The following is a 23,863-nucleotide window of genomic DNA, read 5'->3' on the forward strand; positions in this document are numbered from 1 at the left end:
CGGGTGCCGGCGGGGGCGGCGGCACCTGTCGCAGCGGGAACTCATTTAGATAATTTTTCAAGCCCTCACTGCAAGGGGAGGGGTCCTTCAGACTCACGGGGTGGGGAAGGGTGTCCCCTTACGGAGACATCTCGGGGGGATGAGGCGGGGGGGTGAGGAACGAATAGGTGGAAAGGAGGGCAAAAGTGAGGCTCGGCGATTCCGCACCAGCTGCTTGCAGGGTCTTCCAGCCCGTTATAGGGAGGGGGTTGCCCTTGCCAGGGCTACAGCCCAGGCTGGGGTGCGAACCCACCGCGCACCCAAGCCAATCCGAAGGGGGAGGAGAGGGCGGTCCAGGAGCCGCTCCTGCCAGCCCCGGGGTGGGATTGTAGGGTGAGGGATCCGCATTGCAGGTGCACTAGGAGCGCCCGAGGGCCTGGCCCTGCTTTGTCTGGGATGCCGTGGGGAGGCGGCCATCCGAATCCACATCGCCTTTTCAAATGCGTTTTACCACCCCGTGGACATTAGAGACCCTCCCAGATAAGTTGCATTGTCTCCTGTCCTGATAACCCTTTACGTAAGTACTCTACCTTTACAGCCCTTTTCTGAAGCTTTGGTGTGAGCTTTAGTTTACCCTAAATAACGATTTGTTTGTGATTCATGAAACTGAGCGGAATGCAAATATGCAGCAGGGCTCCAGGCTCGGCTACAGAGCCGCCGTCTACTACAGCGAGTTACTCTAGTTTATCTAACTTAAGTGTTTTCACGCTGACCTGTATTAATTAGAAGCTTTGGTATTAGGCAGTATGATCTATTTCTATAATGAAATGAAGTGGCCTTAAGAGGAAGTATGATCGCGTTGTTATTTAAGTTGCAGCAATCAGTCTTAATAACAAAATACAAGCCGCCCGACTGTCCTACCGTAATGTATTACCCATTTCCAGAAACCTACCTGTAAGAGTGTTAATGCTAGAATTGCCGTTTTAAGACTTTTACGTCTGAAATGTATTTCAGGAGACTTATTATTGTTTTATTAAATGGGTTTTGTTTTGCACAATCAAGTATTCCCCTGCATTGTCTTGCCATTGAATTGCAAGGAAAATAACGCTAATATTTAACGTGACTTTTACCTCCAAAGATGTTTTGAATTTATTTCTTTTGGCTAAATGTTCATTTTATATGAAATATATTTTGGGAGAAGGTTTTAAGGTTTGTGGTAAATTTATATGTGTGTGTCTTTATACATATGTTTACATGTGCATGACACTACTGGAATACCTTAAGATAAAATAGTTTTTATTATTCCTCTGCATCATGATGTAATTAGTAAATTTAGTTTAGGTATACTTAATTTCTAAAGTACTAGACAGTAATTTGTGTATATGAGATTTTTACTGTAGCATTTGTAGATACAACAGTCTAACAAACAGGTTTCTTGGCAATTAGATATTTTTATTGTTGATTCTTTTCAAAAAGAACAAATTAATCCTTTTACTTATGGCAGAAAATCATTCTTGTGGGTGCATAACTTTCATCTGTCATTCATTGGATAAATTCATTTTAGCATCATTACTTGACAGTGCATTTGCGGCAATACTGATGTTAACAGCGTCAAGACTTTTAAGACATACTTATTTTTATATTTATTTATCATTTTCTCATATGGCAAGAAAAGAAGAAGCCTTTTTTCTTTTATCTGGAACAAGGTCAGCCATAAAAAGTCCTTAAGACATAGTGGACACACTGTATTTGTTAACCGAGATTAATTCTATCTACTAGATTGGGTATCCTTAAAGGGCAGAAACTAGGCGCCTTTATATGCTTCACTCACCAAGTGTGCAATAAATGTTTGACTCAGATTAACCATTCCAGACTAGTTAGGTAGGTGCTAGCTTAATGACACCAATTTTCACATCTCCAGCTTTGGTGTTTAAACCAGCAGAAATGTTGGGCAGAGGAGTGAACGTGTCCTATTTGTCTTCAGATATTCAAGGTCTGTCAGCAGCAGAGGGATTTTGTGTATTCTAGAGTATTTCCATGAGTTCCAACGAAGGCAAGTAGTACTTGCAGAAAGACAGACTTCACTTTGACATAAAAAGCACAAGTTGCTTATGATTAGAACATCCAGTGGCAAGAAAGGACTGCTCTTTCCCTGCAGAGTTTCTGAATAATCTGGTCTCCTGCTGGGCAGGAATGGCTGCTAGGAGGTACCCCCATTGGCCTGAGAGAGGTCTTCTGAGGGGGGCTGAGGGACTGCAATGGCAGTCTGATTGGAGGGCATCGTGGTGTCTTTTTGTTTCTTACTCTGACTTCTGCAGTTTGGGCATAACAACACCCCAGACACCTACTTCCCTCCTCGGAAGATTGTTACCAGGGCAGAGGCCTACCTGATACCAGAGATGATTCTAAGCCTACTTTCTTTGCATTTGTGTGGGACTTTATAGGTAATAAAGCACTCTCACATCCCGTGTCTTTTTAAAAGACTCTTCTTAATTATGCATGATTTTTTCTCTTAGCTTTTATTTTCTATAATAAACATTTAATCAAGAGGAAAATTATCCTTTTCTAGGAAGACAAGCAGGAGAGGCTTTTTTTTTTTTTTTTTAATGGAATGATGTCAATCATTCTTTCAAGAGTCAGCAGGTTGTGAAGGTGAATAGATTTTTTTTTTCTTAGCTGAAATTATTTTTTGAAAGATACTGGTTAAGGGCTGACTCTTGTGCTTGTGCTGCATTTTGGTTTGTTTACTTCATTACTCAAACATGACTCAAATTTCACAGCCAGAAGTTCAGTCATATCCACTGACAGTTAAGTTGCACTGGACTTTTTTCCATATGTCTGGCCCATACATGCTGGCAGGTAAAACACAGCTGAGAAGCAGAACCACAGTGGTCCAAAAAAATGAGGCGACTTGGAGTTTGTGTTTGAAGAAGGAAAAGATGTGTCCCCTTTGTACTAAGCCCAAACCTAAGAATGATAATTTGTCAATGATTAGAACGATGCTCTGGCCGTTACAACAAAGATGAGGCTATTCACTGTCAATCACAGTACTTGTATTAAGTGGATCAGTGGGGTTAGGACTCTGTCTGTGGCCCAGGAGCAGAGCTAGAGCTTCCTGTGGACAGTAGAGAACCCAATAAATACTGTCTGCACAAGGATTTAAGTGGAACATGATGATAATGAGGCCAATTGAGTTAGACCAGATTGTGAGCTCTTCAATTTAGGAAGAAGTTAGAGGGGGAAAAAACAGCTCTGAATTAATGTATACGTGTAATTAATTTTTTAAAATAACCTTTAGAAAAACAGTTCCTCTCTTTTGTTCTTTAGCAGATGAGTTTGTCCCATGCTTTTGTGCCTGTTATCCACCAGCTGGATTTGGGTGTGACTATTTAAATAACATAAAGATTTTTAAAATTTGCTTGAACCAGACATGCACTGTTTATTTATACTTTATGCACAAAAGGAAAAGAGAATACCAAGTTCTTCTGGCCAACCAAAAAATCACATAAGGACACCTTATGAGTATTGATTTATTCCTTGAGGAGAAAAAAAAATTACAGATGCTGTTTTAAATATTATGATCAGGACAACAAATTATCAAGTAAGGCAACCAGTTAGAAAGCAGCCTTTTTTAGGTGAAAGGTTACATTTTACAGAACCTCGCCATAATCTCTGAAGGCATCTCACAGATGTCTTAAAAGACCCCTTTGTTAATCAGAAAACCAGAGTTTATGTTTTTACATGAGTTTCCACACTGGGGAGCAGACAAATTAATACTTTTATGATTATCCCTGTATACCACTTTATCAGAAATAACTGTTTGAAGCAAGAATTCTCTACTCTGGGCCTGTAAGGGAAGAGGGAAAAAGTGTTGTCCTCTTTTTGAGATCCTTCCTACTAGCTGATTCTCAGGAGTGAGCAGTGCAATTCCATCAACTAACAAACAAGAACAAGCCTGAGATGCTAAAAGCTACAATAAAGAAAAGGAAATAGAAGAATGCTTTTAATAATGGAATTCTAGGCATACAATATTCTGCTGCTACAATCTTTCTCTTTGTTGCCTCTTTGACAACACTTAAGATGTTACAGTTAGACCCATGTAAGATCCATGACCCTTTGCTCTTCAGAGTTCCTTCCTACCCTGTTTCTAAATGCAGGCTGAACCCCTGTTATTTACTACATAGGTAAGAGGATTTATGAGGCATTTCTTTTTTATTTGTTTAGCTGCACTGCGTCTTAGTTTCTGCACGTGGGATCTAGGTTCCCCGACCAGAGATCAAACTTGGGCCCCCTGCATTGGGAGTCTTGGCCACTGGACCACCAGGAAAGTCCATCTGAGGCATTTCATATGTGACATTGCTGCCACATATTAATAATTCCCAGGATTATTACAGTACTGATTTTCTTAAAGTCACACAGTCCACCTGGAAATGAGTGGCACGACACTCTGAAAGGGCCACCTCTAGTGTAACCTCACTGTGAAACACAACACTGGCTCCCCGAGGTACAGGTCCATTCCTGTCATGGCTTAATCATCCAGAGGCTGCCATATGTTTCTAATGGTTTCCAATGTAATTTCTCTTACAATGACGAGTGTATGCGATGAGGTTCCTGCCACACTCCAGACATCGAAGGAGCCCGTTTCTCCAACTATCACAAGCATCAACAAAGGTAAAGGACACTGGTGTCACGTCTCCCTCAGTGGCTGTGGCATGTAGGAATAGATCCAGTTTTTAGAAATATCTGTCTTGCTTGATGAGAAAGATGAAGAAGGGCTTTGCTATTTTTTAAAATTTTCTGTTCTGGGAATATAGCAGAAGTTATTAGGCAGAGCCTGTCCTTTTCAAGGAGGGGTCAATCCTTGTCTTCGATAGTGAGTCATCTTTATCTTTTGGTTGAATCATGGTGAGCAGACTAGAAAATCCCTGGGGAACAGAGCAGCAGCTTTCAGCCATTGAGATACTTGCTCACTGACATGTCCTATTGCACTGGATGGGGGTAGGGCTGGGGGAGGCAGGTAGGACATAGTCTTTGATGACAGGGGAAAAAGATATGTCATCCTTCTCGGCCTCTGAATTGTGTGACGGGTTTCAAGTGAGGAATTCATTTCCATCAAGAAAGTGTTGGAGTCAGTTTTCAACAGAAAGTGATTTCTCAGTATAGTGAGGTTGTGGTATTAGGACCTGGTTCAGAGATGAGCAAAGTGCAACATTACTGTCTGAGGCCAAAGACATGGGGTTTTTGTGGGGGTGGCAGGGTGGGGGGGTAGAATTTAAATTGGAATAAATATGGCCAGAGGTGAGACCTTCCAGAAGACAGGTTGCGCATGCTGTGTGTTCAGCGGTGTGCTTGTGTCTTGTTCAGTTGTAGAATGGAACTCAGCAGTTTGATGCTCATTGACTAAGCCTGGAACAAACGGCGCCTTGACTTCTACCCGCCAGCAGGCTATGGGCACAGTAGAGGGCCTTCCCATGTAGGCCCAGAGGCCCGTAGGACCTTCCTGGGTGGCTTTTCATCTTGAGTCTGAAACTCAAGTGGGAAGCAGATTATCCATCTCTGAACCTCAAAGGAAAACCAAGTGAAGTTAGGAGTTGTTAAGCAGCTGGGGCAAGTTTCTTTGCACCAGAGATGCTGTGAGGCCTTGGTACATGAGTATTAGTGGCCCACAGGAGTATAAATCCTTGTGGGAAGGTTGAACTGTTCAGCAGTGTGAACTGTTGAGCCCTAAAGTGAACCTCATCACCCAGGCTTCTTAGCCTGAATGAAATGCTTCGATGCCCTTTATCAGGACTGCCCAGTGACAGAGCACAACTTCATCTAAAATTCTACCTTTAGAAGTCTCATAAGGGACTTTGCTGGTGGTCCAGTGGTTAAGACTTTGCCTTCCAATGCAGGAGCTGCTGTTTCTATCCCTGGTCAGGAAGCTAAGATCCCACGTGTCTCAGGGCAAAAAACCAAAATGCAAAACAGAAGCAATATTGTAACAAATTCAATAAAGATTTTAAAAAATGGTCCACATTAAAAGAGGAAAATCTTAGAAAAAAGAAGTCTTATAAGCAAACTGAGTTTTTTAGACGAAGGTCCCAGTTTTTTGTCTGTTAAAGCTCTCCTGTTCACAGTCTGTAAGTAGGGCACCTGGCTGCTTCCGTCCAGTTCTGAAAAATCCTGCCAGGTTTCCTTTTTTTTTTTTTTCCTACAATTCCATTGTGACAGTTAACTGCCTCTTCTGATTCTGAATGATACAGTGAATGTGAAGGGCCTTACAGCTTTATTTACAGTCCAACCTGTAAATCATAGACTCCTGTTATAAGTATAGACACATTTAGAGTGCTAAATCCAGAAATAAAATATTTTAGAAGTCTTTTTGATGGTCATTGTGTCAGCCCTTTGTACATGGGTACCCTCTACATCTGGTGAAATTACTAAGTGGTGACGTGAAAATCATGTTCCTTGTTTGAATCAGACAAATTTGAATATATTTACAAATCCCACCCCTCTAAAGGGGAGAGAGCTAAGCCACTCTCTTGGTCTACCTGCCCCTGCCCTCCTGCCCATGTGAGCATGACACATAATGTAGCTCATACAGTGCTGTTGAACTGCTGAAATTGGAACATACCACTCCTGCTGAAGGCCAGGGGCACAGGAGCAAGATGAGAAAAATCCTTAGGAGCTGCCAAGGTGCTGCCTGGGGAAGGCCAAAATGACTAGTTACAGGGGCCCCTGACAGCTTCCAAAGGCCCTTGCACCACGGGTTACGAGATCAGGGGCAAGTACAGCGTGATGAAGAGCTGCCAGAAAGGACCAGTCAGGGACTTCCCTGGTGGTCCAGTGGTTAAGAATCCGCCTTCCAATGCAGGGGACTCAGGTTGATCCCTGGTCCGGGAACTAAGATCCCTCATGCCGCAGGGCAACTAAGCCCGCTCTCCACAACAAAAACCCAGTGAAGCCAGAAAACAAGAACAAAGGAGGGACTGAGGGACTGGTCAGTCCATAAAGGATGCCTGGCCAAAGACAGCCTTGACCGTGTTATGCATCTAAGGGAGAATGTTTCTAAAATGGCCCCAACATAGGGTAACATGAAGACCATTAGAAATGTGAGTTCCTCCCCGAGTGAGGCACCCTCACTATTTTCACAATTGACCACAGTCAGAAGGAGAATCAGAAAAAAAAAGAGTAAGAAGGAAAAGCAGAATCACATGTTGCAGTGAGGGCAATACGTCTTGTCTGTGGACAGACCATGCAGGGGCAAAACGAAGACAGAGCCTCCTTTGTTGGAACCGTCTGCCTTCCAGGGACTAGTGTTCTTTTCTGGGAGCTACTAGTCTCTCCTCAATTATACACAAGTTATTACTGATGTACTTTACTATACCTTGATGCACCCATACATACACACACGTGGTTGAAACAGTATATTTAAATGACCATGTATTATTTAGAGATTTTACGTTGTAGTTTTCATATCAGAAGCCAATTATATATGAATTGACTTTACTGTCTTAATTTGGGCTTTAAAAATAAGTGTTCAAAAATATCTAGCATGTGTATACTTACAGCTGATTCACATTGTTGTATGGCAGAAACCAATGCAACATTGTAAAGCAATTATCCTCGAATTTGAAGAATAAAATTTAACCCCCCCAAAAAGTAACAACAACAATTATGGAGCAGATGGTTCACAGGAATTCTGAGATGATAAGGTGTGTTTCCCCTATTTTAATTTCTTTACAAATCTTGAGGTAAAAAGTTAGCTAACTGCTTCAACCATCAGTCCAAAGAGAATTAGGGATTTTAGAAAATAAATATTACTATAAGTTGCATTAAAGGATAATGCGATTGTTGATACTAAGAATTTGTCAGATAAGTATGGCGTCTTAAAACATTACTCAAAAAAAACATTACTCAGCTAATGGAAGTAGCACAGTTTTATAGGTTAACACAATGTAATATTGTCAGAGAGTTTTTAAGAGCAAATGATAGAGATAACAGTTCCGTACATTATAGTTCATTTTACTTGTATGCTCATGTTTAGATTTATCTACTCTTAAATAATGGTCGGTAAGGAATTTAGTAACTTCAGATTAATGTAGCCTGTTGGCAGAAATCCCGCTTTTTTGGTATGAAGTGATAATGTGTAGGATCATCTGTCCCTCCCCCCTCAGGAATGTAAGCTCCAGTGGTGGCCAGGTTCGCATCTGTTTTACTTGTTGGCGTTTCTCAGCCGTCCTCCGAGAGGTGCCTCACTCAGAGAGATGCTCAGAGAAAGGTGGTTTCTCCACTGAAAGACTGCACAGTGATACTTTATATCCCCCAACAGAGGGAAACAGATCCTTCATTTACATCCCCAAAGTCACTGAACAATGTATGAAAGGGTTTGCCTCCAGAGTATTTTAATAATTCTTCATGCATCTTCTGTGTTCTGTTGGAATACTTCCTGTACTTAATACAGAAGCTTTTTAAAGAAGATAAGTAGCTTTTCAGTTTGCACCTGTATCTTATTTCTAAACTGGAATTTTATAACCTGAGTAATCGTACTTTGGAACCGACCTTTTTAAAGTAGACAGTTTTTAAAATTACCAGCTCAATACATTTCTTTAATTTCTCCAGTATATTTGTGTAAATTACAAAGTTTAAATTATGGCCCTTTTTTGTAAACAGGGTTTCCTGGTGGCCATGAAGCCTGTAGTTTCATTTCTCCCAGCCTGGAAATCTTTTCTAAAAGTGCCACCACATGTAAAAGATTAAGAGTTTGGATATGGTTTCATAAATTTCTTAGGAGTCTTTAGAACCCTCATAAGATATATGCAAGTATTTAGTGGTCTCCTGGGCTTGGGGATGCGGTTTCAATTCCTGGAGCGGGACAATCCCCTGGAGAAGAAAACAGCAAGCCACTCCAGTATTCTGGAGAATCCCATGGACAGAGGAGCCTGGTGGGCTACAGTCCATGGGGTCACAAAGAGACACAACTTAGTGGCTAAAAACAGTAACAAAAAGTGGTCTCCTTTAAAACAGGAATTCCTTTGCATTCAAGAAACCTTAAAGCCTCTAAATATCAACATTTCCTAGGGGTGCCCTGAATGTTTAGATCAAAGTACCCCTGTTGAAAGTGTATATTGGGTCAATTTGGATATATCCATTTAACGTCTGCAGAAATATGCAGCTGTATCACTGTAAATTTGGAGTCCCCTTTGGGGGGGGTTCCAGAATTATCTTACATTCACCCTCCCCATTTCCCAGTTTACTGAAGCATTCAAACAGGAAAAACAAAATCTCAAACTGTTCCAATAGTGGGAAGAAAATGATTGTATTCTTATGCAAATTTTACATACAGCTCCTTTCTTCTGAGCAAAAGGAAAAAAAAAAAAAAAAAGGAAATGCATATATCCTGATGCAAAACAGTGAGGTGTGTAACGCAGTGCCTTGCTACACACCTGCCTCACCAAGAGTTGAAGGTGTGGAGAAACCCTCTCAGACAGGCAGCCTGGTGGTGTCTCACTGACGGTTGCCTCTCCTCCCAGGTCAGGAGCCCTCTGTTACAGGAAGGAGGCTGCATGGCTGAGACTGTCCCTCCTGAGTGCTGCATCACCCACAGTTTACTAGCAATCCCAGAACCCCAAGGAGAGCAGGATAAACCTCAAGTCAGGAGGGGGAAAAGGCCCGCCTCGGATTAGACTGCCTCCAACCCAGTGCTGTGACCTTTGGGGCAAGAGCATTCTGCCTTGAGGGGGGACATCCTGTGTGTCATAGGCTGTTTAGTGGTACCCCAACCTCTACCCACCAGATGCCGGAAGCGCCCCTTTCCCGGCCATGACGGCCCACAAGGTCTCCAGACCTGGCCAGTCTCCCTTGGGAACACCACTGCCTGACTTGGTCAGACTCAAAAATGGGGTTCACCAGGAGGATGCTCCCCCTCAAATTCTGATTGCCTTCACGTGTCTCAAGTCATAAAATTTACATGCCTATTCTGTGTATTTTTTGGACCAAAATGACCAATAGTATCTTGCCCCAGCTGTAAAATAGTGACTGTGTAGGTTCTCTGAGGAAGAAGACAATCTTCCATACAGGGTGTTCCAAACAGGTCAGTCAGGCTGCAGAAGCAGACCAGCAAGACCCAAGGGGTGTTACTTTCAGCGCTCTTGGCTGGATTATTTGTCTCAGGATTATTTGTCTCCTCTCAGGAGGAAGGAGTCCCGTCCTCCTCTCTCTCCCCTCCCCAGGCTGGTTAGCCATCCAATTGTTGATCTGAACAGGCAGACTCAATCTCCATCTGAATAAAGAAAGTGTTAGAATCTACACTTAATTCAACCTTTTCTATGAATCGAGAAATCCCAAGCCCCTCATCTAACCAATCAGGAAACCCTAAAATGTCAGTAAAACAGAGATAATGATTTAAATTGTATTACTAAGATGATAAATTATCAAGTAAGGCAAACAATTAGAAAAGCAAACTTTTAGAAATTAGGAGTTATATTTTAAGTGAGTCAGTAACAGTCTCGGAAGTCCAGATGTCTTAAAACACTTGTTTGATAATAAACCAAAGTAGTATACACCTTTACACACATTTCCACACTGAAGAGCAGAGTAAACTTGTGGTTCCTTAATAGAACTAGCTTCTTAGTCCAGAATAGTCCAGAATTTTCTGCAGCCTTAGGAGCAAAGAAACATGCTTTTTTCATGAGCATCAAGAAAAAGCACTGGGGACTTTCCTGTGGTCCATGGTTTAGACTTCACCTTCCAATGCAAGGGATGTGAGTTCAATCCCTAGTCAGGGAGCTAAGACCCCATATGTCTGGCAGCCAGAAAAACCAAAAGGTAAGACAGGAGCAATATTGTAACAAATTCAACAAAGACTTTTAAAAAATGGTCCATCCAAAAAACTCCTAAAAAAAAAAAATCAACACTAGTATTCTCCTGGTTAGCCCAAGCCAAAAAAGAGTTAAAAAAAAAAAAAAAAAAGAGTAGACTAGAGAAGCTTAAAACATAGGAAAAGGAAAGAGCAGAAGAGTTTTAACAAGCGGAATATGGGGCAAAGGATGTTCTGCCCCCATAGGGCATGCTTCACCTTCACCTGCCAAGAACCTAGGAGTTCACAGCTAAGGGTGTGGCTGTGGAGTCATAGGGATGAAGCCGCACCCAGCCCCTGGCTAGTAGTGACTTTCAGTTCAGTTCAGTCGCTCAGTCGTGTCCGACTCTTTGCAACCCCATGAATCGCAGCACGCCAGGCCTCCCTGTCCATCACCAACTCCCGGAGTTCACCCAGACTCATGTCCATTGAGTCAGTGATGCCATCCAGCCATCTCATCCTCTGTCGTCCCCTTCTCCTGCCCCCAATCCCTCCCAGCATCAGAGTCTTTTTCAATGAGTTAACTCTTCGCATGAGGTGGCCAAAGTACTGGAATTTCAGCTTTAGCATCATTCCTTCCAAAGAAATCCCAGGGCTGATCTCCTTCAGAATGGACCGGTTGGATCTCCTGGCAGTCCAAGGGACTCTCAAGAGTCTTCTCCAACACCACAGTTCAAAAGCATCAGTTCTTCGGCCCTCAGCCTTCTTCACAGTCCAACTCTCACATCCATACATGACCACAGGAAAAACCATAGCCTTGACTAGACAGACCTTTGTTGGCAAAGTAATGTCTCTGCTTTTGAATATGCTGTCTAGGTTGGTCATAACTTTTCCTTCCAAGGAGTAAGCGTCTTTTAATTTCATGGCTGCAATCACCATCTGCAGTGATTTTGGAGCCCAGAAAAATAAAGTCTGACACTATTTCCACTGTTTCCCCATCTATTTCCCATGAAGTGATGGGACCGGATGCCATGATCTTCGTTTTCTGAATGTTGAGCTTTAAGCCAACTTTTTCACTCTCCACTTTCACTTTCATTAAGAGGCTTTTTAGTTCCTCTTCACTTTCTGCCATAAGGGTGGTATCATCTGCATATCTGAGGTGATTGATATTTCTCCCGGCAGTCTTGATTCCAGCTAGTGTTTCTTCCAGTCCAGCATTTCTCATGATGTACTCTGCATACAAGTTAAATAAGCAGGGTGACAATATACAGCCTTGACGGACTCCTTTTCCTCTTTGGAACCAGTCTGTTGTTCCATGTCCAGTTCTAACTGTTGCTTCCTGACCTGCATACAAATCAAGAGGCAGATAAGGTGGTCTGGTATTCCCATCTCTTTCAGAATTTTCCACAGTTGGAACTCATTTAACCCCTTTGGCTTGTTTGCTAGCCCTGTGAGATAGGAGGTGGCTTTCTAATCCTCAGAATGTTTGTAACACTCAGGGTAGCTCAGCGCCTGGAATGTGAGCCTTTGGTACAAGGTGGTTCTGCCGCTGGCCTTGTTCACCCTGAGTCCCTGGCGCCTCAGGCTGTGTGGCTGCTGCCCTTCCCGGCCCCTCCCTTCCCCACTGCATCATCCCCGCCAGATTTAATTCCCTCTGGTAGCACTTTGGCTCTAATGGGTAAAAACTCAACTTTCTGCCCATTTCCTCTCTCTTCCAGCTCAGCTTTTCTGAGCGACTTTTAATAAGCAGCTCAAATCCAGCCCTCACTTTTCTACCTGACTTTATTTTTCACCACTCGCCGGAATGCTTTTTCCATGTGGGACAGTATAGTGGTCTCTCTGTGACTCTCAAAACTTCATTGTCAGCTCCTCCTGTGTAAACCCTGCCCATCCTTGAGGGTCAGCTTCAGTCCCGGCCTCTTGAGACCACCTAGGTCAGTGCAGCCTTAGCCACTTGATGTTTCTCAGGCAGCTCCACGTGCCCAGTGATTTGTAAGGTACCAGGAACACTAAAATGACTGGGATGTGGCCCCCGCCTGTCTGGGATTCACAGATCCTCATACGGTAGACAGGCAGGTAAATGAGAAAGAGCTCCAGGTACTGTGCTGGGTTACCTTCCCCTGGTCTGACTGGGCGTCCTCACAAGGATTGAATTATACTTTGTTTTCTTTGTACTCTGGCGGCTGAGCCTCACATCCCCAGTAAGCTGTAGGCACAGGATGAGTACACAGTGAGCACTTGAGAACAGATGCTGGCTTGACCTTTAACCTCAATGCATATATAGAAGGAAGCATGGTTGCTCAGCCTGTTGTAATGGGCCTCCTAAACTTCAAAATAAAAATTAGAAGACAAAATTGAGAGGACTTCTCTGGTGGTCCAGTGGTTAAGAATCTGCCTTGCAATGCAGGGGATGCGGGTTCAATCCCTGGTCGGGGAGCTAATACCACATGCCTTGGAGCAACTAAGCTCATGAGCTACTACTGGTGAGTCCGCGTGCAGCAACAAAAAGCCCCACCTGATGCAGCGAACATCCCACGTGCCACAACTAAGACCCAAGGCAGCCAATTAAATAAAGTGAACTTCCATAATACTGAATTATTTAAAAAAAAAAAAAAAAAAAGCTGATAATGATGTTAAGCTCCTGGCCATCACCATAAACCTCTTGGTGACTCAAATGGTTTCTAGGCCTGCAGAATTCATGGAACGGTGTATTTTTCAATTAGGAATTTATAAAATGAAAGACTCACCCTCTGAACCAAATAAACTTAGCCTTATGGAAAAGTCACTGCGTTCTCCGTTTTCTCTCGTTCCATCATGGACCAGAAAAACCATCATCAAAACTTGGCATGAGCATTTCCTGAATTCCTGAGTTTCTGCCTCCACTGGAGAGGTGAGAAAGTACGAAGCCAGCTCAGTTCCCACGGGTAGAGCCACCTTTCGGGTTTGGCACTGTGCCCGTGTCAGTGCTGGGGAACACACACAGTCGGCCCCTAAGAGAACTAACTGTCCAGGTGTCAGTAAGCTGTACTCAGTGGGATCCTGTATGTCACAGGCTCTGCAGAGCATCCTCAACAAGCCCCCCTTCCCCTCCCACTGAAATTAAACTATATTTCCTTTGTACGTGGCTTGAGAGTTTTCAGGCATTTTTATTTGTAAACTTCCCAGAGGCCTGCGTGAACTAGCACTGCCTCCTCCTCTGCCTTATCCCCATGCCCAACAAGGTAATACTGATATTTCCAAGTCGTCTCATGTCGCTAATACAATATTCACTACCTAATGTGGTGGGGCGGAGAAGGCAATGGCACCCCACTCCAGTACTCTTGCCTGGAAAATCCCATGGACAGAGGAGCCTGGTAGGCTGCAGTCCATGGGGTCGAGAAGAGTCAGACATGACTGAGCGACTTATTTTTCACTTTCATGCATTGGAGAACGAAATGGCAACCCATTCCAGTATTCTTGCCTGGAGAATCCCAGGGACGGTGGAGCCTGGTGGACTGCCATCTGTGGGGTCGCACAGAGTCGGACATGATTGAAGCGACTTAGCAGCAGCAGCAGCAGCAGCAATGTGGCAGGGGGTGGAGGGGAGTCAGACCAGAGATTGAAATTACCACTAATCCTCAACTAGGGAGAACCCTTTCTTATTGAAGGGCCAGCTCAGATTACTAGAGGGAGGCATTCCATGCTCTAAATGCTAGTATTATAACAGAGGACAGAGAGAAAGCCCTGTTCTCATGGGGCTTGTATTCTAGTCCTGTAAGAAAGATCAATAAATGACCTAGTTTTAGATAGTGTTAAGTGCTATAAAGACTCAAGATGGGATGGGATGATGATAATGACAAAATAAGATAGTTGGCACTTCCCTGTCAGTCCAGTGGTTAAGACTCCACGCTTCTGCTTCAGGGGGTGTAGGTTCAATCCCTGGTCAGGGAACTTAGATCTTGCATGCTGGGCAACCAAAAAAAGAAATTTTCTTGAACTGAATAAAAACGAGAATACAACCTGTCAACTTAAAAAAATTGTATTAAAAATTGTTAAAAGTGTTCTTGCAGTGCAGAGTGACAGCAGGCCATGGCAGACTCCGAAGTGGCGTTATCTGGGAGCTGGGGGAACATGCGTGGATGGTGCTCCATGTCAGGGTAGTAATGGCAGACAGCACATAGTTCCAGGCACAGTTGTAAATGCTTTAAATCTGTAAGGCCTAGTATGGTTGCCCCAACTCACGTTGTTGTTTAGTTGCTAACTCGTGTCTGAGTCTTTGTGACCCCATGGACTGACTGTAGCCCACCAAGCTCCTCTGTCCATGGGGATTTCCAAGCAAGAAAACTGGAGTAGGTTGCCATTTCTTCCTCCAGGGGATCTTCCCAACCCAGGGATCGAACATGCATCTCCTGCATCTGCAGGTGGGTTCTTTACCACTAAGCCACCAGGGAAGCCCTCCCTAGCCACGTAGGGCAACTTAAATTTGAATTAATTCAAATCAAAATAAACAAACTTTTCCTTTTCTCAGATATACCAGTTACCTGTGTGCCAGGGGCTCATGTGGCTGGTGGCCACATTGTTGGGCAGCAGAGAAGAGAGGATTTCTACCACTGCAGGAAGTTCTCTTGGATAGCGGCTCGTTAGATTGAGTTAATTTAATCTTCACAACCACCTGACTAAAGTAGATACTGTTTTTCCCATCTTGCAGATAAGGAAAGTGAGGCACAGGGAGTTTATACATAACTAGTCGAAAGGCCCAGACTTAACAGGTGGCGGGGCCAAGATTCAAACTGGGGCCACCAACCTCTGGATCCAGAGCCCAGGGGGTCATCCCTACCTGCTTTATCACTGTAGCTCATCCTCAAGTACAGCTCCCCTCTGCAGACCACTGCCAACAGGATTTTATATCTTGGTAAAATCTTATCCCTGAGTGCTTTACAGTTCAGCTCAATGAAATTCTAAGCTAAGGGTTAGATCTTTCCTGATTTTAAAAGTGTTAGCACAGTTTCCCCTTCCTTAAAAAGAAAAAGAGGGACTTTCGTGGTGGTCCAGTGGCTAAGATGTCATGCTCCCAATGCAGAGGGGCCCGGTTTTGATCCTTGCTCAAGGAACTAAGATCCCACATACTGCAACAAAAATTGAAGATCCCGTGTGCTGCAACTAAGACCTGACACAGCCAGATAAATATTTTTCAAGAACTATGTGGTTATCTATGAGCCTGACACATAAACAGTAAATAGTAGCCATGATGACTATTTTTGTGAATGACGTTCAGCTTTACATGATTAAAAAATGCCTTTGAGTATTTTCTTGCCCCAAGTGCCTCGGACCAGCCCAGAGGCTGTGTCAGGCCAGAGCTGCAGGAGACAGGACAGACTGTCGCCAACAGCATCAGTGTTGGCAAGCCCGCCTCACTCTGCAGTGGTCGCCCCCAGAAAAGCAGAGGAAAGCCGGGAGAGCATCTCTGGGCATCTGTTTTCACTGAGACAGGAAACACACCCTCCCATAACCAGCAAAAGAAGTGCCCCACATGATCCAGGGCGACCATCAGTTACCAAAAAAATGGGAGGAAAAACAAATCCCACTAGCTCCCAAATGACCAATAGACTCCACCATATTTTGGTCCAACCAGAAGAAGCTGAAACACCCAAGAATTTTGGACTTCAAATGGAAAATCTGGGCACTCTAAACCAGAATTGCCAAGTTCCAAGAATGTGGATACAGGGACTTCGCTGGCGGTCCAGTGATGAAGACTCCATGCTCCCAATGCAGGGGGCCAAGTTTCAGTCCCTAGTCAGGGAAGGAGTTCCCACAGGTCGCAACCAAGAGTCCTAATGCTGCAACATTAAGATGGAAGATCCCACGTGCAACAACTAAGACCTGGCTAGCACAGCCAAATCAGTATTTTTAAAAACACAAACGTGGCTACGTCTTATGCTTATTATTGAAAGTATCTATTGGTAAAGTGATCTATTGGAGAAGGAAATGGCAACCCACTCCAGTGTTCTCGCCTGGAGAATCCCATGGACGGAGAAGCCTGGTAGGCTGCAGTCCATGGGGTTGCACAGAGTCAACACGACTGAAGCGACTTAGCAGTAGCAGCAGCATTGGTAAAGTGAGCCCTGAAAGAGTGCCATGAATGGAGGATTATTATTAACCCCACGGAGGAAGCAAGAGGTCAAATATGAGAGGAAAACAAAACAAAGGTCATTGTACAAATAGAAAAAGGGACACAAGAAAATAGTGTCAAGGTCAAGGACAGGAAGAATGAGAAAATATTCTTGCATCCCCTTCTCTGGAAAATCCAAATGAATATAAAATGCAGTGATTGTTTTCTTTCCCCAATTCCTTCTTCTCCCCTCCCACAGCTAACAGATAATCTGTGAAATACAGTGGCCCTTTCTCTTATTGTACCTTTGTTTTTATTTATTTCTACTGGGATAAGGGCTCATACTGATGGCTTATTTATCTAAAATGAGCCAAATTCTGTTCCAAAGACAAACCTTAAATCACCTGCACAGTACCTGCCTCCCTTGCCTTGTTCTCACGCGCGTCAGCTTCATCAGGATCTCAGCATTGCCTGTTTGTTTTAAATGCCAGACCTTCTTAATAGATGAGTGTTTTGTGTGGAGTTTTTCTTCTCCCCCTGGAACTCAGTGAGCAACCTACTAAAGAACTGGAATATAGAATTCTAAGAATTCTCCTGATCCCTGACACAATAAAGAATCATTGTGAGTAGAAAGAACTTCATGGGAGATGCCCTAAATGTCATCAGTAAACGTGCCTCGTTTATTCTACACAGCACAGGAAGCTCACAGAAAGGACACTTCTGAAGACGTGGATAATCTATTGTCAGACCTGTCAGCTCAGTAGATAGACAATCAAGAGGTCAAGCAACCTTAGGTGGACATGCTGCACCAGTCAAAAAGTTTCTAGGGAATGAAGAGCTAGGTAAATGCCTTTTTTTTTTTAAAGAATAATAAGTTTATCTTCTTTTAAAACTGTTTGAATTCACCTGAATGCAAAGAAAGTCCAAAAGGCAGTGGATATAGGTAAATGTATGGCTGATTTATTTTGCTGTATGGGAGAAACTGGGCTTCCCAGGTGGCACCAGTGGTAAAGAACCCGCCTGCCAAAGCAGGAGACGCGTAAGAGGCGTGGGTTTGACCCCTTGGTCAGGAAGTTCCTCTGGAGGAGGAGCACAGCAACCTACCCCAGTATTCTTACCTCAGAAATCCCATGGATAGCAGTGCCTGGTGGGCTATGGTATATAGGGTCAAAAAGAGTCTGAAGCGACTTTGCATACATGTGGTAGAAATTAACACAACATTGTAAAGCAACTATACTCCAATAAAAAATAGTTAAAAGAAAAACTCAAAAAAGCGTGTTTAAGGAAAAAAGCCCCATAAAAATACTTTATTAGTGATCACCAGAGGATATGTAATTACTGAAACTGAATGGTTGGCCCTGGTGCCTTTAGTCACTGACTTGACTATTGTTGGACTGTTTTAATGATTTCAAAGATCTCTACTATTCTTTAAACTTGTTGGAAATAACCCACATAGGCCCATTTTGTAGAAGGGCAAGCTGGGAGGTGACTTGATTTGCATGATTGCCTAGCTCAATTATAATGCTGTCCAGGATGACACAGAGGACAGTGGAGCCTGGCGTGCTACAGTCCATGGGTTTCAGAGAGTTGGACATGACCGAACAACAAAGGACGACAGGACTGGGAGTGGGCAGAGCTTTCTAGAATAGCACAAGGACTCTTGTTGTTGCTAAGTCGTATCTGACACTGCGATCCCATGGACTGCAGCACAACGGGCTTCCCTGTCCTTCACCATCTCCCTGAGTTTGCTCAAACTCATGTCCATCCAACCATCTCATCCTCTGTCATCCCTTTTTCCTGTTTCCCTCAATCTTTCCCAGCATCAGGGTATTTGCCAGTGAGTCAGCACTTCACATCAGGTGGCCAGAGTGTTAGAGCTTCAACCTCAGCAACAGTCCTTCCAGTGAATATTAAGGGTTGATTCCCTTTAGGATTGACTGGCTTGATCTCTTTGAAAGTTTCCAAGGGACTCTCAAGGGTCTGCTCCAGCACCACATCTCGAAAGCATCAATTCTTCAGCGCTCTGTCTTCTTTATGGTCCAACTCTCACATCCATACATGACTACTGGAAAAAGCATAGCTTTGACTAGACAGACCTTTGTTGGCAAAGTGTGATGTCTCTGCTTTTTAATATGCTGTCTAGGTTTGTCATAATTTTCTTCCAAGGAAAAAGCGTCTTTTAATTTCATGGCTTGTAGTCACTGTCCACAGTGATTCTGGAGCCCAAGAAAATAAAATCTGTCACTCTTTCCACTTTTTCCCCATCTATTTGCCAGGAAGTGATGGTACTGGATGCCATGACCTTAGTTTTCTGAATGTTGAGTTTTAAGCCCACTTTTTCATTCTCTTTTTTCACCCTTGTCAGGTCAGTTCAGTCGCTCAGTCATGTCCGACTCTTTGTGACCCCATGGACCGCAGCACGCCAGGCCTCCCTGTCCATCACCAACTCCGGAGTTTACCCAAACTCATGACTATTGAGTCAGTGATGCCATCCAACCATCTCATCCTCTGTCGTCCCCTTCTCCTCCTGCCTTCAATCTTTCCTAGCATCAGGGTCTTTTCCAATGAGTCAGCTCTTCGCTTCAGGTGGTTAAAGTATTGGCGTTTCAGCTTCAGCATCTGTCCTTCCAATGAACACCCATGACTGATCTCCTTTAGGATGGACTGGTTGGATCTCCTTGCAGTCCAAGGGACCCTCAAGAGTCTTCTCCAACACCACAGTTCAAAAGCATCAATTCTTCGGTGCTCAGCTTTCTTTATAGTCCAACTCTCACATCCATGCATGACCACTGGAAAAACCGTAGCCTTGACTAGACGAACCTTTGTTGGCCAAGTAATGTCTTTTCTTTTTAATATGCTGTCTAGGTTGGTCATAACTTTCCTTCCAAGGAGTAAGCATCTTTTAATTTCATGGCTGCAATCACCATCTGCAGTGATTTTGGAGCCCACAAAATAAAGCCAGCCACTGTTACCACTGTTTCCCCATCTATTTCCCATGGAGTGATGGGACCAGATGCCATGATCTTAGTTTTCTGAATGTTGAGCTTTAAGCCAACTTTTTCACTCTTCTCTTTCACTTTCATCAAGAGGCTCTTTAGTTCTTATTTACTTTCTGCCATAAGGGTGGTGTCATCTGCATATCTGAGGTGATTGATATTTCTCCCGGCAATCTTGATTCCAGCTTGTGCTTCGTCCAGCTCAGTGTTTCTCATGATGTACTCTGCATACAAGTTAAATAAGCAGGTGACAATATACAGCCTTGACGGACTCCTTTTCCTCTTTGGAACCAGTCTGTTGTTCCATGTCCAGTTCTAACTGTTGCTTCCTGGCCTGCATACAGATTTTGCAAGAGGCAGGTCAGGTGGTCTGGTATTCCCATCTCTTTAAGAGTTTTCCACAGTTTATTGTGATCCACACAGTCAAAGGCTTTGGCATAGTCAATAAAGCAGAATTAGATGTTTTTCTGGAACTCTCTTGTTTTTTCAGTGATCCAGCAGATGTTGGCAATTTGATCTCTGGTTCCTCTGCCTTTTCTAAAACCAGCTTGAACATCTGGAAGTTCCCGGTTCACGTATTGTTGAAGCCTGGCTTGGAGAACTTTGAGCATTATTTTACTAGCGTGTGAGATGAGTGCAATTGTGTGGTAGTTTGAGCATTCTTTGGCATTGCCTTTCTTTGGGATTGGAATGAAAACTGACCTTTTCCAGTCCTGTGGCCACTGCTGAGGTTTCTGCCACTGGAGTGGTTTTATCTACATATCTCAGGATATGCACAAGGATAAAGGCTTGTGCTTTTATATATCAGTGGTCATCTTCTTAGATGCCCAGTGAGAGTTTGGCTAAATATGTTCTATTAGCACGACTGAAACAATTGACTAGTTTACTTTATTGTAAGTAATAAAAGAAAAGTATGGCTAAATTAAAGTGTATAGAGCTTTGATTAATGATACCTTTCTTTCCTTAAAACCTATACTCTTATTAGTCAGGCCCATAAGATAGATAAAAGAAAAACCCTATCAGCTAAATCCATTGAAATGGTTCATCTGTTTGGTAAACCACACACAGAGTTTTTTTTAAAGCAAGTGTTCGCTTGAACACATCTCAGCCTCAGAAATACAGTTTAGGATAGTGATCATCAAGCAGTAACATTTAAGAAGTATCTCCTATTTCATTAGTGTGAAAAGACAGTTTGGCATTTGGGTCACCATAACTTAAGAGTTATCAACCCGCAGACAATTAAAATCTGCAGTAATCACAGTCAGATGTAGAAATGGAACCACTCATCAGATATGACTTGCTAATTTTCCTTTCCTTTTACAGGCAAATATCACTAGGTAGAACTAGGTGTGTGGTGAGCCGTGAGGTTTTATATGTCCCTAGATTGTTGGCTCAACCACAAGCTTGTCAGAAGCTCACGAATGGCATCTCTATTTAGTTGCAAATGTTTTCTGCTCTAGCTTCTGAAATGAAGCTATTTGGGTCATCCTTGGGGGAAGTCAGCTGGAGGCTGCCCAGAAAGAGCGGGAGGAGGACAGGCAGGGCCAAGTGGCGCCATCACAGCCCCACCAGCCTTGGCCACCTCCTTCCTTAGACGCACCTCCCCTGAAACAAGCAGCACTGAGCTGACTGTGCTGATGTGATGCCCCGGGGGCAGCCCCTCCTGGCCAGGGTCGGGGGAGGACGGGGTGCTGGTGCCCCTGCCTCCTGGGGTGGGGTCTGCCGCAGCGGGTGAAGTCACCCAGTTTTCCAGGAGGCTCCAGGCGCTCCTGGAAGGTACCGGATGGCTTCAGACCATGGGACTGCACGTGCTTGTCTTTACCCGGCCTGCGCGGCCCACTCGGAGGGCCTTTTAGACAACCTGAAACAAAACACAGACCTGTTTTCTTCCTGAGACATTTTCACACGGAAGGGCCGAGCCCCTACCAGTGTACAGACACTTGACATATGATTTTTTATATAGAAGCCCAACCCGCCCCCCGCTTAAACTATGAGCTAATCAGACTGCAGAGAATCATGGTTCATAAATCCATCGTGTAGGCCTCCAGTGACTGCAGACTTCCCAGACGACCACGTATCGTATTTCCCCACCTAATTGCGGATCCCTCTAATCACATCTATTACAGCTTTCATGTTAGACTGTGCATTCTTTCAAGGAGGAAATGGCTGTCAGTGACTAAAGAACTATTGATGGGCCTTACATTTTATGATGGATAATGTCAGAGAATTACAGGAAGGTGTAACACATGGGGGTGGGGAGGTGCTCAAGGGCTCGTCACAATCATTTTCTGCATGTCTCAGGGACACTAAATTGTTGCTTTTATAAAAACTGGTAAAGCAACCCAAGACTACCCTGAAACAGCATAATTAAAACATATGATACCACTTTGCTAGTGGATAGTTAGTGGTTATGTTTTTTTAAGAGAAACTGCTTTATATTTTTCTCTGACTATAAAGTAATATATTTTCATCATTAAAGAAGTTTTATGTGCTCAGTCACATCCGACTCTTTGCAACCCCACAGACTATAGCCCTCCAGGTTCCTCTGTCCATGGGATTTTCCAGGCAAGAAGAAACTGGAGCAGGTTGCCATTTCCTACTCCAGAGGATCTCCCTGACTCAGGGATCGAACCCACATCTCTTGCGTCTGCTGCGTTGGCAGGTGGATTATCAGTGTGCCACCTGGGGAGCTTACAGACCAGCTATTAAAAGATGATATGCACTATCCACCCAGACAGAGAACAGGCCTCACAAAATATCTCCACCCAGTTTCCACTCATGTGGACGAGTGCAGATTTAGTGCAGGTACCACTTTATCGCTGTAGACCAGACATAGGTTAAGTGCTTTATCTGAGACATCCCCCAGTCACTGTGTCTTATAAGTACTGGTATTGTTCCCTGTGTCATGGGAGGACACAGTAGGGGCAGACAGAGGCTACAGTTAGAACGTGGCTGAGTCTGAATTGGAACCCAAGGTTCTGATTGGTGTGCTAAGCTCTCAACTCACCTGTTGTATTAGTTTTTAAAAATATCCCAATTCCTTAAGAACGATTAATAAGATTTTTTCTCACTTTAAAAACAGTTGCACCTTTGATTTTCAGTGTCCTTTTTGCTTCCACTTTTTCATGGCGTCCATTCCTGTTATCAGAATATTTTTGGAGTGGCTGCTGAATGCTTTCGTCTCCTTGAAATGCCGTCCTTTTTCTTGGTGCCCCAACTCTTGAGGACTCTCAGACAACTTATCAGTTGAATTTCGTAAATAATATGTGCAAGTAGAAATGACGGGGTCATGCAACTCACAACAGTGTCTTTATCCAGGATGGTTGTGAATGCAGAATAACATCAGGATTCACTTCTCAGAGACGGTAAGTTTCCCTTGCTACAAGCAGGTATCCTGGATTGAGAGCTGATGGCCTAATTAGCCTTTGACCTTCTTGTAGCTTCTTGTAGAGTCTTATAGATTGATTCAAAGTAGGAAGTAGGTTCTACTGTCCCTCAGGGTGCCTGGCTCTGCCCGCCTGTCTCTGTTCACTTCCCTGAATGGCTTCTCTCCAATGAAAATGGAAAAGGCCATCAGAAAATGCCCCGTCTGCTTTTATGTTTTCCTCTTTGGAAGGAACTAGAATCCTTTGCTAGCTCATTTTCAAACTCAGATGATGTTCAGGAAACATCATACCCTAGTGTGGGACCAAGTAAACAATATTTGTATATTGACCAACATTTACGTAAAATAATATAGCTGACGTTTATGGAGGACTTACTACGTGCCAGACACCATAAGTGATTGCATTGAGCACTTAAGCCTTTTTATGTATTTGTTTATTTGGCTTTGCCATGTCTTCAGTCTTTGTTGAGGCATGCCAGATCTTTAGTTGTGGCATGTGGGATCCAGTTCCCTGACTAGGGATTGAACCCGAGCCCCCTGCATTGGGAGCTTGGACTCTTAGCCACTGGACTACCAGCAAATTCCAGCACTGGGACTGGCTCCTTAAGTTAGATATTACGATGGTTTCGGTGACA

At 43.7% G+C, this 23,863-nt stretch overlaps 1 protein-coding gene across 4 annotated transcripts in view; it reads left to right on the top strand.

Annotated features, from left to right (window-relative positions):
* The window catches only part of CCDC92 (coiled-coil domain containing 92), a 36,409-nt gene that overhangs the window by 569 nt on the left and 11,977 nt on the right, over positions 1-23,863 (top strand). Inside the window, exons 1-2 of one of the 4 annotated variants that reach the window (XM_070769403.1) lie at positions 15,689-17,689; positions 23,162-23,208. The exons of 2 other annotated variants lie outside the window; for them this stretch is intronic. The gene's annotated coding sequence lies outside the window, so the exon portion shown is untranslated. Of the gene's footprint in view, positions 1-183; positions 557-15,688; positions 17,690-23,161; positions 23,209-23,863 lie in introns of those variants that run through there. One more of the 4 variants, XM_019977960.2, reaches the window with a different exon arrangement.

This window comes from Bos indicus, chromosome 17 (genome assembly GCF_029378745.1).
Source record: "Bos indicus isolate NIAB-ARS_2022 breed Sahiwal x Tharparkar chromosome 17, NIAB-ARS_B.indTharparkar_mat_pri_1.0, whole genome shotgun sequence".
Taxonomy (NCBI): domain Eukaryota; kingdom Metazoa; phylum Chordata; class Mammalia; order Artiodactyla; family Bovidae; genus Bos; species Bos indicus.